Genomic DNA, 15898 nt, shown 5'->3' with positions numbered 1-15898 from the left:
TTAGATTCTCACTTTTCGCTTCTTATTTATTACGATATCAGCTAAGTTTCCGAAATGTTGCATTGCATGAAATGGCAATCCTTGGCAAACGTAAGATTTCGAATTTTAAGTGTGTGTGGAAAAACATTATCTTCAATGTGTAAGAACTGGTGACCCATAAATAAGCAATACCTGCGCCGGCCGTGTCCGAATGCAGGTCTATTAAGGAATAGGTAGGAAAATATTGACATGATCAGTTGACAGCCACTTCTCGCGCGCGACAGACGTCTTTCCGCTCAATTCATATATCTAGTCTATTGCATTGATTTATTCGTGTCGTTCTTGTTCCGAAAAATTGCATTCGGTACGAGATGTCACACAGAAGGAACACTCTCGTCGTGGATTTCAGTGTCCTTCCAAAGCGACCGCCGTTGGACCAGGTCAAGGAGTTTCTCGAGGAAGATATAAAGATTGACATGGCAGATGTTAAAACTATCCAGTTACACAACCTCAAAAACTGCGTGTATATTGAGATGCACGACTCCGGCGTAGCCCCACGACTACAAAAAACAACACCATCTCAAACACTCGTTTGAACATCTCGGTGTACATTACTATATACCAGTTTACGTTGATGGTCCCGCTACCACCATCAGGATCCACGATCTCCCGCCGCGAATGGCCAATAAAATCATATCCGATCATATTGAGCAATATGGCAAAGTCATCTCTATCCACAACGAAGTATGGAAAAATTTCTTCCCAGGAGTGCCGAATGGTGTGAGAGTAGTACGTATTAGGCTGGAGAAAGCGATACCATCACACATCGTAGTGGACAATCATACGACACTTGTGACCTACCGCAAAGAAGCTAATGCTCCAACCACCATGACTTCTCATACGCCAACAAAATTGAACGATGCCGACACACAGACCAACAGCGCTAAAAACATTACTCCAGTGGCAGTCTCAACTGGAGCCAGCGAGGCCTATAATAACGACAACGATGACGGTAACAATGGCCAACAAAGTATAGATAACTTGATAAGAGAAATCGAAAACGAAATCGCAGAGAAGAGACGGCTGTCAACGAGTACGAGTGAAACAAGCAGCAGCGTAGGGCATGACGCAAAACGTTCGTGTAATGAGGGATGCCAATCACATAAGGAAGTGCAAAACGGAGAAGAAAATTGTTGCGAAAATTACTTTGATTCTGATTGGAAAGTCTACAATACCAGATCAAGAAAAAAATGATTTTGTATTTATTATATTATAGATGTAAATTTCGGACATGAATGCACTTTAGAGTGTAAAATGTCAAAAATAAACAAACAAACAAACATTGACATGATACTCGCTTTGATTGAAGCCGACGAGTTATCTGCACTTCCACGAGAAATCATTGTTGTTGGATATCTGGGGTAGGGTTTGTGGCATGGTTTTGGTAAACGGTATGCCTTGTGTAACATGTAGTTTGATGGATTTTACACGAACACACATTCGAACGAACATTAATTATTTTAATTACCGATCGAACTAAGCAGAACAAAATTTCGATGATCGGCCGATCGTTCCGCTTACTGAAAAATACACGACCGGACGCGATACAAATATTACTTTCTGATTAATTTCGATGATCGGCTGAACGTTCTGCTTGCGGAAGATGGACGCTTTCTGATTCTTTAACTCACCCGCACAAAGCAGAACAAAATTTCGATGACCGCTCGATCGTTCTGCTTACGGCAGGACGCGTTACCAATTTTCATTTTCTGATTAATTCACTCACCCGCAGAAAAAATGTCGATGGCCGGCCGATCGTTCTGCTCATGGAAGAAAACACGACAAACAACTTATTTTTTTACTATTACAATAAAAAAACTGAATCACAAAGCTATTATCGGGACTGAATTTGCATAGCAGCAGAATGACTGAACTTTTTTTGGCCAAATGATCATCCAAATGACATTTTCGGCCAAATAACCCGTTGGACGACATTTTCGGTCAAATTACTTTTGGCCTTAGATGTTTAGGCCTGCTTAGACAAATGACATATTTGGCCAAATAGCTCTTCTTTCAAAAAGCTATCTAATAGAATAAAAATTCCAAAAAAAAGGGAATTTCATCCTTGAAAAAATGCTTAGTTTCAGTCTAAAAAAAGGGAACTCTCCCTGACTCGATGTTTTGTTACTTGTTATTTTCCCTTAATATTCTATGAAATTCAAAGTCTCTTGAATCTATCATACTGCGTTCTCTCCGTAAGTCGATACCTCCCATATTTTATATTATCTAGGTCGATGTAATTTTCACCTCGCTAACTCGATGTTGTCAGAAACAGTTAACATGCACGATAAACACGGTGCCGGGCCATTTGGCCAAATGCCGTTTGTTCGCATAGTGGAAAAAACTCAGATTGCTTGTAGTGAAAAGTGTATAATGAGAAGTGAGGATGTGAAGTGAAAAGTGAGAAATGAGAAGTGGGAAATGAGAAATGAGAAGTCAGAAATGATAAGTGACGACCCTTCTTCCTTCTTTTTCTTCTTCCTTTACCTTTTCCCTAATGCCTTCTACTTTATTCTTTCTTACTTTTCCTTTACCCTTTCCTTTGTTTCTTCTTCTATCTTCCCTCTTTCTCCTACTTTCTTCCGCTTTTTCCTTTTTCTATCTTATTCTTTTTTTCCTTCCTTTTTTTCTATCTTCTTTCTTTCTTGTGTCTTCCTTCTTCTTTCTCCCTTCTTTTTATTTATTTTTTAATCCTTTTTTCTTCCTCCGTCTTCCTCTTGTTTCTTCTTCCAGCGTCCTCTGCCTGTCTTTCTTCTATTTTCTTATTTATTCCGTTTTCCTTTTTTCTTCCTTCTTGTTTTCCTTCTTCTTTCTGTTTTATATCTCACCATTCATTTCTCAACATCTCGCTTCCCAATTATCATCTTCACTTCACTTCTCGCATAATTTTGCATCTACGCCCCTCACGATTTTGGCAAAAGCAAACGAATTTTTATCTGCTCACAAATTTCATTAACCCAATATATGACCCCATGCAAAATTTGAGCTGACATGATTTAGGGGTGCCTAAAATTTATCAAAGTTTTGAAATTTTTAGCCATGAAAATTTTTCCAAGGGGGGATCAAAGGAAAAGTCGAAAATCGAATTTTTGGTTTTGATGCCAAATGACATGAAAAAATTGTTTAAAACATTTTTTTTTTGAAAAAACCGACTTTTTCTCTTGGCACATTTTTGGATTTTTCAGATGATGAAAAAAATTTCATCGAATTTCAACACCGGACAATGCACAAATGTTTTCGTTGTCAAAAATATCCCCCTATGCAAAATTTGAGCTTAGATCAGACATGATTTAGGGTTGCTCAAAATTAATCAAAACTTTTTTTTTCACAAGGGGGAAATATTTTTTTTGTTTTTTGATGCCAAAGGACTCAAAATGCATGAATCTTTGAGAATTAATTAAAAAAAATCTAATGGCGAAAACAATTTTCATCGAATTTAAAAACCGGACGTTACGCAAACATTTCCTAAGCCCCTATGTAAAATTTGAGCTCCATCGAACAGGATTTGGGGGTGCTCAAAATCTTGTCATCAAATTTTTGTTTTCTGTGACTTTGAAAACTTTTGAGATTAGATTTATGGAGAAATTATTAGATTGCTCGGCAATGTTTATTACACTGAGATTTATTTTTACGCGGTCATTATTACGCGGTACCGCATGAATTCAAAACACCAAAACAACAGAATATTCTCCCTTTTATGAAAAATAATGACTGCTTTCACTTCTAAAGTTCTAATAAATACTGGTAATGAGAGAACCAAGAATGAAAAAAAAAGTTTTGATTAATTTTGAGCACCCCTAAATCATGTCCGAATTAGCTCAAATTTTGCATAGGGGGATATTTTTGACTTGCGTTTGCGTATCGTCCGGTGTTAAAATTCGAAGAAACAATTTTTCATCATCTGAAAAAAAATCCAAAAATGTTCTAAGAGAAAAAATCGATTCCATTCAATTTTTTTTGAAATAATATCAGATATCGACGTTTCATGCATTTTCAAGTCATTTAGCATCAAAAACAAAAATTCGATTTTAGACTTTTCCTTTGGTCCCCACTTGGAAAAATTTTCATGGGTAAAAATTTCAAAACTTTGATGAATTTTAGGCACCCTAAATCATGTCCATTGGCACCCTAGGCTAGATGCTTTAAATTTGATTTGTTTGAAGAAATATAAATTGATCAGTATTCCATAATTGACCTTTCCCGTCATTTTTTTATTCATTCAATCGATTCTTTATTTTATTTGAAGTCAACTTCCTAAATGAACCCATATTTTTTTATGCCTCTAAGTATTTTTGAAATTTAAAACAAAAAATCAAAAAAGTGCTATTTTTCAAGATTGGCCTAACAATTTCGATTTTGAACGAACATCGGGTGAATTTTTCAGACCGGTTCACAAGTGCAGCACTTTTTCGGTTTTTGTTTTCGATTTTTGAAATAGAGGCTTAAAAAATATGGGTTTTTTGGAAAAGTTGACCTTAAATAAGCCAAAGAATCGACTGAGAGAACAAAACGAGATACAATTTTTGACGAGAAAGGTCAATTGTGAAAAAAAAATTTTGACTTGCGATTCGACATAGTTGTTCTTATGTATAGCGACAATTGGTACACCCACCCTAATCTTGTTTTTATTGGTGAAAAAACATAGAAAAAAGCCTACGGGGTGCATTTTGAACTGTTATCTCTATTAATAACCACAATTGATTGAGTTTTTGGCGTTAGAAGTAATTTGAACTTTGAGAAGGTCATAACTGTATTTTACGAAAACGAAGAGAATAATTTCAACTTTTACCTTCAAGCTCACTCCGGAGAAGATTGTGTTCAGTGAAAGGAGTTTCTAGCTAAAATCTCCCAGAAACAGACACTCTCTGGACTTGGAAAACGCATCATTTCGCTTCATTGAAACAAAGGATTTCTGTGCTCCAATGGGAACGAATGTTCGAGCAAAACAAAACAACCATTCAACATTATCATTACTTTATGTCGGTACATCGACGCTGCCAGTGCTTATTCTTACGAACCTGTTTATGTCTCGCTTATTTAGTTTTAATTACGGAGCAGGGTTGCTCACTTCTCATCGTTGAAGTCTTTTGTTGTCGTAGAATTCACCTTCGCGCGTTGCATTAACCACATTGTATGCCACTTTGACCTTTTGTTGTAATGTTCGCCTCAGGGTAGAGCCCACAATTGTACTAAAATGTCAGTTCTGATATGATTGATTCGATCCTAAAATAGGCTGTGGGCTGATGAATTTGCCTCTAAATCATAACATAGATCATCTTGAAAGCAGTGAAAAGGCTTTAATTTCTACGAAAAATATGAAACAATTCCGTTAGCTTTGCACTTCTTTGCTTTCGATGGGATAAATATCCGAGCTATGAGATGAAGAACCCGAACAGCAAACCTTAGTTGAAAAAAATAAGCACGATGTGGAATCATGTTTGTTATCATTTGAAATTAAAACTGAGCTACACTTTTATAAAAAGTTCACACTTATTCAACTGAATTATAGAACATGGACCTTTATAGTTTTTATAAGATAATTCATTAAGCGTTGACGACAGAAATCCTCGCATAATTTTGAACACTTTGAGAGTGTTCAACAAAAGGCGAGGATTTTATTCGTTCACCATTAATATATTTTTCCTATTAACAGTTTGTTTTTACGTGTCGTTGAGTTCTCATCACTTTTTGCCATGGCGTTAACAACTCAAGTATATATTTACATGGTCATCAATGATCTTCGCGCATGCGGAATCGGAGAACGTCGTAGTGTCACGAGAGTTCGAAAGTACGCTACGGCTTAAGCCACCCAATCGCCACGCGGTCTTGCGTCTTCTCCCTTCAATACACACTGTTTTGATAGCGAAGCTGAGGACATCTTGTCCATACCCACTAACTAAATAAAAGCTTGTTAACGCGGTGTAGACGTATAGATACAGGCGGGTACCGACAACATGCAATCGAGTCTGCGACAACAAACGCTGAGGTAGTGAGCGAGACCAATGGAACTAAAAATACGGATGACCTTCGAAAATTTAGGCCGCAGCCGCTCTTATTTCTCCTTATTATTTGCGACATACCTGCACGTTCACGATTTACTTTAGGGCATCACGCGGTCTCTGACTCCGGCAAGCGATGTCGTTGCCCGCTCAATTTGGGCTGCTGTTGTGTAATTGTGCAACGCTTCAAAAGAAAAAAAAGTGGACCGCTATTCGAAAGGATTGGGGGGTGATTAAAGGTTCATTAAGGGTAATGATGGAATAAAGACGCTTGAAGGCACAATTTTTCTATTAAGTTTATTTCCCAAAAAAAAATAAAAAATTTGACACATTTCACAAATTGATAAATTTTGAAATTTATTGAAGGTTGGGAATTGATTTATACCAATTTAGATGAGTGAAAATCCAACAAGTCCAAAGAGTACTACGAAAGTTTGCTGAAATTTATAAAGAATGGCGGTTGCAAAATAAAAAGCTCTCGCGTATGACGTGAATAACTATGAAAACAAAGGGCTACGGTCGGATGTACATATAAGAAAGCATGTAGGTAGGGGTGGTTGTGTCGAAAAAGTGCTCTTCGAAGATTTCATTCAGGAAACCACACGCGATCGCTGCGACTGTAGTATTTTACAACCGAATAGCATTACTTTTTAACTAGCGTTTAAAGGTGCTTCGCTGCGGTAGTTGTTAACATTAAAAAGCAATACACCCTTTGAAGACGATGCGCCTGTAGCTAGTGACGATGTGGGCTCTAATATGTCTAAAATCATTGCTTCCGCAATGAGTCTAGCAATTTATTTTAAATAGACACTCCCTTTCCTAAGCCGCACGGAACGCGCACGCCATGTTTGCCAACTTGTAGAACTGAAAACTGTTAAGTACACATCGTCAAAACACGCCGTCTGCATTCGAAACGATTGGATCTTTTCGTCGAGTTCGCCGACTTTGACCTACTCTTTTGAGTTTGCTAATTGGGCGGCGACTGGCTGTGGCTTTAATTTGAATCTGATGGTCGTTGAAAGGAAACGGAATATTTAGATCAATGACTCAACCAAAATAGTCACAGTCGGATGGAAGTTGGCTAGGGTACGGAACTGTTCTGGCAACATCCTGCACATTTTTGACCTTTCAACAGAAAATCATTGAAATCTTAATCAAATGCTTAGTCACTGCGTGTTCATTATTTCGGTAGAAATCGTTGGATTAAACACCCAGAGATGGGAGATTTGTAGTTTGTTTGACCCTGAATGTGGTTAGGCAGGAATCTCAAAAAGTTATCAATTGTGGTAATTTCCCAAAGAACACACTTTAAGTGGAAGGGTCTGTCCTGTTCTGAATTGGAGCAAGAATCAATTGTTCTTCGAAATAGTAATGGAAATACCACTACGAATCATTATACAAGCCTAGAAAACAAGTTTATCGGACTTTTTTTTTAATTATTTTATTACGTAGTATAGCCCTCCGAATCAGTTCATTATTGTAACAGTTATCACAATAATAAAGTCATAAAAACAGCTTACGAAAAATGAAATTTTTGTAATGTTTTTTTTTTAAACTTTTTAAAGTGATGAATTAATATAATGATAGTTTTTCTTCTACAACAAACCATGAGGGCCAGACTTGAGCACAATGGAACCGGTTTTACGAAATACACAAGGAGGACGGCTTGTTTGACCGAAAGTCATTAGGCGGAGAGCCATTTGGCCGAATGCCACTTGACCGAATAACACGTCAGTCCATTTCATTTAGCCGTTTGGCCGAACCGGTGCATAGGCTAAGAACTAGTTGGCCGAATATTCCGATCGGCCAAATAAGACGCAAGGTTGAAGAAGCGATTTAAGCGAACAAGTTATCTGGCGGAAGGAGAGGTTTGGCGGAACAGATCGTTCGACCGAAAATTTCGTATAGTCGAAAATGACTTGTGGCCGAAAGGGTCATGTCGACGGAAATGTCTTTTCGAACAGGTCGTTTGACAAAAATGGTGCATTGCCGTGTAGGTCATTTGGCCAAAAATATTATTAACCAAAGATATCATACGGCTTAAGGCTCTATAAACCGTAATCAATCCGATGATGACGATGATTTTATTCGAATCCGCACTAATACTAATAAAGTTTTGAACTTAATTCAATATTTTGGGGCTATTTGCCGACTTACCTCAATCATTGCATATTCATTACATTTTCATTTTAATTTTTCACTTATCCAATCTAACAATTACTGAGGAATTGCTGGAAAAACGCTGAAAACTGCTTTTTTCCTAGACCGACATTCGCATTTTTATCGAACGCATACTAACTCCGAACGTTCGGAGCTAACACATACACACGCAACTTGATTTTTCACTTGATCTTTTCCCACTGTTTCCTTGATTTAATCACTCCTAAAACATATTCACTAACTGAGTTTCACCTTTTTATCCAATCTTGACTACCGATAAATTCACTTCACGTCCAAAAACTGTCGAAAACTGCTTTCCAAAAATCGAAGTGAGAGACAAATTTGACGACCGTATTGTAAATGCAATAAAATGCGGAAGACTCCAATTCACTAGCGCAATAAGTGAAATGGTGAGAACAAAATCTACGCGATGCAACTTCATTGAATCCGAACAATACAACGTATACGCCAGCCACGTCCACGCCAACAAGCAAACAAAGGTGTGCATATACAAGAAAATAATCATCTCTTCACCGTTGCCAGATTTATTTATTGGAAAAAATCATTGCTGTTTGTCGGATTGAACAAATGAACGAAAAATAAATATTTAAACATGTTATGTAAGCTTCTGTTACATTCCAAGTGGTGTATTAAAAAGTTTTACCCGGTAAAAACCCATATATTTGATACACCGTGAACATGTGTTATGATATGAAATAAACATTTCGTCAAGTCTGGCAACATTATGCATCAGCTGGCATATTTTTTACACCCCATTTCCACCCACCCCAGTTGTAAACAAAATTTATTTATCGCTGCTGCACTTTTCCGTACCAATTGCCTCACTATTACAAACAAGCGATACAGTCATTAATTTTCAAAACATTGTGATGGAGTCTTGAGCCTTAATAGGTCATTTGGTAGAAAATGTGATTTGGTCCAAAATGTAATTTGGCTGATCCGACAGTTGGAAAGGTCGTTTATCCGAATAGGTGACTCAGTCGAACAGTTCATTCGGCTGAACGGTTCACAAGGTCATATTGTAGAGAATGTTATTTGGTCGAACAGATTATACCTCGAGAGGGTCATTTGGATAAAAAGACCAGTTGGCCGAACGGTTCATATAGCCGAAAATGTCGCTTTTCTGAACGGATGATTTTGCCGGGAAACTCGTATAAGCTTCGTCATTTGTAATTTGTTCCTTTCGACGTTTTGCCTTTTCTACCTATTGTAATAGATTCCATAAGATCTGTTCGGTCACATGGCATTTTCGGCTGTAAGACCTGTTCTGCAAAACGACCTTTTCGATTGTAGGACCAGTTCGGCATCACATTTTCGGCAAAATGGCACATTTGGTCTTATCCCCTGTTCGGTCAAGCAGCATACTCTGTTCGACGAAAGGACATTTTCGTTCGTATGACGTTCGTTTTCGGCCTAATAGTTAGTTACTTTTATCCACTCTTTCGGCAGAATGACTTGTTCGGACAATCGAAATATTCGGCCATCTAGTTTTTAGGAGGATTCCAAGCTAATCTCCGGAATCAGTTCCAGGTGCCGATAAGTGCGAAATAAAAAGTGAGAAGCAGTATTGGTAAAATAATTCTCATTCCAATCCAAATCCAATCCAAATCCAATCCAAATTCAATCCAAATCCAATCCAAATCCAATCCAAATCCAATCCAAATCCAATCCAAATCCAATCCAAATTCAATCCAAATCCAATCCAAATCCAATCCAAACCAATCCAAATCCAATCCAAATCCAATCCAAATCCAATCCAATTCCAATCCAAATCCAATCCAAATCTCATCCAAATCCAATCCAATCCAAATCAATCCATATCCAATTCAAATCTAATCCAAATCCAATCAAACCAATCCAAATCAATCCAAATCAATCCAAACCAATCCAATCAATCCAAATCAATCCAAATCAATCCAAACCAATCCAAATCAATCAAACCAATCCAAACCAATCCAAATCCAATCAAATCCAATCCAAATCAATCCAAATCCAATCCAAACCAATCCAAACCAATCCAAATCCAATCCAAACCAATCCAAACCAATCTAAATCAATCAAATCAATCAAATCAATCCAAACCAATCAAATCCAATCAAACCAATCAAACCAATCCAAACCAATCTAAACCAATCCAAACCAATCCAAACCAATCCAAACCAATCCAAACCAATCCAAACCAATCCAAATCCAATCAAATCCAATCCAAACCAATCCAAACCAATCCAAATCAATCAAACCAATCCAAATCAATCAAACCAATCCAAATCAATCAAATCCAATCCAAACCAATCCAAATCCAATCCAACCAATCCAAATCCAACCAAATCCAATCCAAACCAATCCAAATCAATCCAAACCAATCCAAATCCAATCCAAATCAATCCAAATCAATCCAAATCCAATCCAAACCAATCCAAACCAATCCAAACCAATCCAAATCAATCCAAACCAATCCAAATCAACCAAACCAATCCAAATCCAATCCAAACCAATCCAAACCAATCCAAACCAATCCAAATCCAATCCAAACCAATCAAATCAATCCAAACCAATCCAAACCAATCAAATCAATCCAAACCAATCCAAACCAATCCAAATCCAATCCAACCAATCCAAATCCAATCCAAACCAATCCAAACCAATCAAACCAATCCAAACCAATCCAAACCAATCCAAACCAATCCAAACCAATCCAAATCAATCCAAACCAATCCAAACCAATCCAAATCAATCAAATCCAAACCAACCAATCCAAACCAATCCAAACCAATCAAATCCAATCAAACCAATCCAAATCCAATCCAATCCAATCAAATCAATCCAAACCAATCCAAACCAATCAAACCAATCCAAACCAATCCAAATCAATCCAAATCAATCCAAATCCAATCCAAATCCAATCCAAATCAATCCAAATCCAGTCAAACCAATCCAAATCCAATCCAAATCGATCCAAACCAATCCAAACCAATCCAAACCAATCAAATCCAATCCAAACCAATCCAAATCCAATCCAAACCAATCCAAACCAATCCAAACCAGTCAAATCCAATCCAAACCAATCCAAATCCAATCCAAATCCAATCCAAACCAATCCAAACCAATCCAAATCCAATCAAACCAATCCAAACCAATCCAAACCAATCCAAACCAATCAAATCCAATCCAACCAATCCAAACCAATCAAAACCAATCCAAACCAATCCAAACCAATCAAACCAATCCAAACCAATCCAAACCAATCAAACCAATCCAAACCAATCCAAACCAATCCAAATCAATCCAAATCAATCCAAATCAATCCAAATCAATCAAATCAATCCAAACCAATCAAATCAATCCAAATCAATCCAAACCAATCCAAATCAATCCAAATCCCATCCAAATCAATCCAAATCAATCCAATCCAATCCAAATCCAATCCAAATCCAATCCAAATCCAATCCAAATCCAATCCAAATCCAATCCAAATCCAATCCAAATCCAATCCAAATCCAATCCAAATCTAATCCAAATCTAATCCAAATCCAATTCCAACGACATCTACCCATTCACAAATATTCCTGCCTGTAAATTTTGTGGAGACGCAGAAGTAAACACCTTCTCTACATAGTAAAAATCACCTACTATTCCTAACTGGCTGTAAGGACGTGGTCAGTGCCGTTATAACTCTTGATATGTATTGAGTTACTGAAACCTGCACAGTGGGAATGATTGAATCATCTCAGTTGCCGCTCAGTTGATTCATTGTACACATTAAACTTTTTCCAGTGTGTTGAAATAGTGTGAATAGAGAATACTGTGTTACTCGCAACTGTTAACAGCTGAAACTGAACCTGATCTAACATTGCCCTTGATCTTCACTGGACTGATCTTTTATCTTGACCCTAGGAAGCCCTCCCTTCGGTACTTCCCATCCTGTCAAATAAAATATGATTGCATGAACCACTTTTTTCCTCTACTGGGGTTGTGATTCGCTTTTTCTCAACCAACCGTTCACTCCTTCTCTAAGCAATAGGCACATGCTAGGCGGTACCTTGGACCGTGGAAAGCATTTATTATTGCTGCTCCTTGTTGTGTGCTCCAATCTTCAATGCAGCGTTTGAAATATAATAAATACCTTGAGTGCTCACTCCCAACTAATTTTAGCTTGCAATAAATAACCGTCCAACCGATCGGATACCACCGACAGTAGACGCCTTTGTAAATACGTCACTTGACCTAGGGGCTTTTTTTTCCTGCCATGGACCGCCTAGCACTAACCGTTTGTAATGAAAGCGTGGATTGTCCATTAGCACCCCGGCTTACCTGGGCGTTCGGATCCAGCCAGTCAGTGTGCCAATGTTTGCCTACAGCGCCCAGTCAGTGGCGCAAGGTGTAAGTAAGTAAGTAAGTGAGGCGCGTGGAATGCTTAATCGACCCCGAGGGGTTGACCAATGATCATAGGAGCTGAATGGTATTGGATGACTGTGTCCGTATGAGTCGGACACGCTGTAAATGGCTCTGGTGTGTTGCCTGGTGTAATTGGGTCTAGGTTGAAAATGCGACGCCTTCGTGGTCGTCGCTTTTGCCTGGGCATCGTCCGTCCCCATCCATTACAGTGCCATGCAGTCAGTGGTCTGTTAGATGCGCTCATAAAAATGCTCACAAGGAAGTACGGCTGCGCCGGCGGGGAGGACCGGATAGTTGCTGAGTGGCTATATTTTTCAATGCTATCTTATTCATCTCGGTCTTCTTATGATTAGGTAAGATGCGATTACTTTATTTGATTACATACAGTTTTTACGATCAATTTAACCTTCACACCGCCTTATTCATATTTGAAATGGGGTTTGCAAATGTGAAGAATATCATAACTGAACGTTAAAGGTATGGTATATGTCTTACGTTCTTCATTATGAGCAAAGAAATGAAAAATTTAAGAATTTGATTTCATTTTCATTTTGTTTATTGTACACTAATTTTTAGCTTAGCAAGTGTATGTGGTTTAATTTATTTGTTTGAAATTTATTTATGTTTGACAATGTTGTTTTGTGTAGTTTGTCAATGTGTGTTATGCGCAACAAAAGTATCTAAATTATTATTTACTTTTTCATAATTTATTTTATCGCTGGCATCGCTGAATTATATTAAAAATGAATGTTCAAAAAAAGATCAGAAAGACATTTCAAAATATTTAATCTTAAAAGAAGAAGTAAAAATTGTAAAAACTGTTAATGCGTAGTATAACTGCAGACAATGTGCCTGCTGTTAGTACATGGTCAATAATAATGCGCGTTGCTATTTGACAAAATATCATCGTTGCTTTTTGTACTACCGCCAACCGCAAGTCGAGTACATATGTATATGGATGCCAAATACAGATGTGCACGACTTGCGTTTAGCGGCAGTACAGGTGTCTGTCGAAACACGAGAGTCAGCCTACCGATTGGTTTGAAGAATTATTAAGTCACGATGGTTCTTGCTTTGCCAAAGTATGAGGAAGACATGGACAGTCTGAATAATTTTCCCATGTGTCAAAAAAATGTAAATTCAGAGTTTATATTGCGATTCTAAACGATTACGCCATGAATGGGAAACTCGTGTCTATAAATTTCATAGCGCACTAATTCTGAAAGCAAATTACTGGTTTGTTCAGGTTCAGGAAGCATTTCAACCACCTCAACTGTTAGCTTTGGCAACCGGTTCGAAGAACCGAAATTAAAATATCTCCACCTGGGCGTTTTTGAGCTTGTATTCGGAGTTCCAATATAGAAATTGTTGAATACCGATATTAAATCATAAATTCGGATATTAATGATACCTCTATGGTCATTTTCGCAATCATTGGATTTCCATGCACGAGAAGGTTCGCATTTTGCCGCAGCATCGAAGTCAAATGACCGAATGGCGCAGCAAATGTAGCAGCACAAAACATATGATTGCTCAATTAAATTTCCACTCTAATTCGTAGTTACCCAGAAGCAAAAAAAAAAAACAAAAATACTGGATTTTCCGTGCGCTGCTACCCGATGCAGGTCCGGTTCCACTCTCCGAACGGGGTTGTGACCTAGACTTACTCTCTGCGGCGCCCGGTCCGGTCTCGATTGGCATGCCGTAGGCATGTTTTCGATTGAAAATGGTCAATCTCATTCATTCGAAGACGATGCGACGTGCGGCAGCCATAACAAAGGCACACACGCGGGCTATTCAAATTCATGAAAGGAGAGGACCTTGAAATCGAGCGCGCCGGCTCAAAAGAAACTATTAAAAAGAAGTCTGTCCACTCACACACATCATAGCTCTTTGGCGGACTTCGGAGAGTTTCACTCACCTCACCTCGGGAGGCCACATCGCAGCTGCCCGCGCGACGTCCGATGACGATTTGGTGCGTGCAGCTTGCGAAAGCGTCTCACGGGCAGGTGCGAAAGGAGAGCTTCCAAGTTTCAACTTCCAATGCCACGACCACCTATGTAGAGCGGAGATACCGAACACCCCGTCGCTGCTGCCGCACTGTAAACAAGGCATTTGAAAGCTTTGGTTGATAGTGAAAAACATAAAAAAACGAACACGGTTGTTATGTAGCATTCCGTGAAGTGGGAATTTGCATCCACTGAACTTGAGGTGACGTCGAAATTGAAGCGGCGCGGTGCCCTTGAACGGGTGGCACGTTAGATTCGGTGTGGAATGATTTTTGTTCGTATCGTGTTATCAAATTAAGCACTGCGATTTAAGTCTAATTCAATTTAAATGTTGCTTCATACAATTGTGTTCACACTTTTAGAATTGAAATAACCAGTCTATTAAATGTAGAAGGTGATCAACTTTTCCTCAATCAACGATTGACGGGACTGGCGATCAGGTTTGAAGTTTAGAGAATTATCTAAAGGATTGAAACAAATGTGTACGTTGGCCGGGTACGTGAACCAAGAGTGCTCTGCACCGTCAATTACGACATCTGCCAAGGGTTGTTCATTACTTAGCTTCTCTTTTTTAATCTGGCGGATTTAGAACCATTTGTTCGACATTTTGGGAATGTGAATGGTCCACCGCAGTTTTCCAATTCCAATGTAGTTGTTCTAAATTGTACCATTTTGTATGAAAACCAATTGTTGAACACTTCATTATGACGGCCACTGTAACTGTAAGATGTCTGTATCTTTGTGTTCATAAAAGCTAATACAAAGCCGTGTAATTGTAATTGATTAACGTTATATTATGAAAATTTGTTTATCAAAGTCAAATAGCGGAAGAACATTACTTGTGGTACGTACGTACATATAGTTTACTACTAGTCAGAGATGGTCGTTAATGTAATTATTCACACGTCATTCGATAAGCTTGTACAGCAGTAAATTGCCTGACTAGAACGTATGAAAACGTGTATCGGTCATCGGGATATCCGTGAACCGTATTTAATTGACGACCACTCGTTATAGTAAACCTTCAATTTCCATGCTTGAAACAGCCTCCCATTTAGTTACGCATTAGAAATGCTTCCAGTCGACAATGATTCATACTCCCGCAATGAAATGTCGTCTGAAAGTCGTTTAGTGATTTCTAAAGAGCTTGCCATTGAAAACATATTGATTAGGATCCAGCGTCAAGTACATCACTAATTACCTACCTATGAGAATCGGGTCAACAAATATATCGACTTCAATTATTGACGTTAATCGCACGTCAACGGAGCTCCC

General features: G+C 38.3%; 1 protein-coding gene and 1 pseudogene across 4 annotated transcripts in view; both read left to right on the top strand.

Annotated features, from left to right (window-relative positions):
- Window positions 1-15898, top strand: part of LOC134205129 (ABC transporter G family member 23) — a 323526-nt gene that overhangs the window by 239185 nt on the left and 68443 nt on the right. The gene's annotated exons all lie outside the window — the stretch shown is intronic.
- Window positions 351-14322, top strand: LOC134218311 (uncharacterized; annotated as a pseudogene).

This window comes from Armigeres subalbatus, chromosome 1 (genome assembly GCF_024139115.2).
Source record: "Armigeres subalbatus isolate Guangzhou_Male chromosome 1, GZ_Asu_2, whole genome shotgun sequence".
Lineage (NCBI taxonomy): Eukaryota > Metazoa > Arthropoda > Insecta > Diptera > Culicidae > Armigeres > Armigeres subalbatus.
This window is presented reverse-complemented; position numbering and strand designations above follow the sequence as displayed.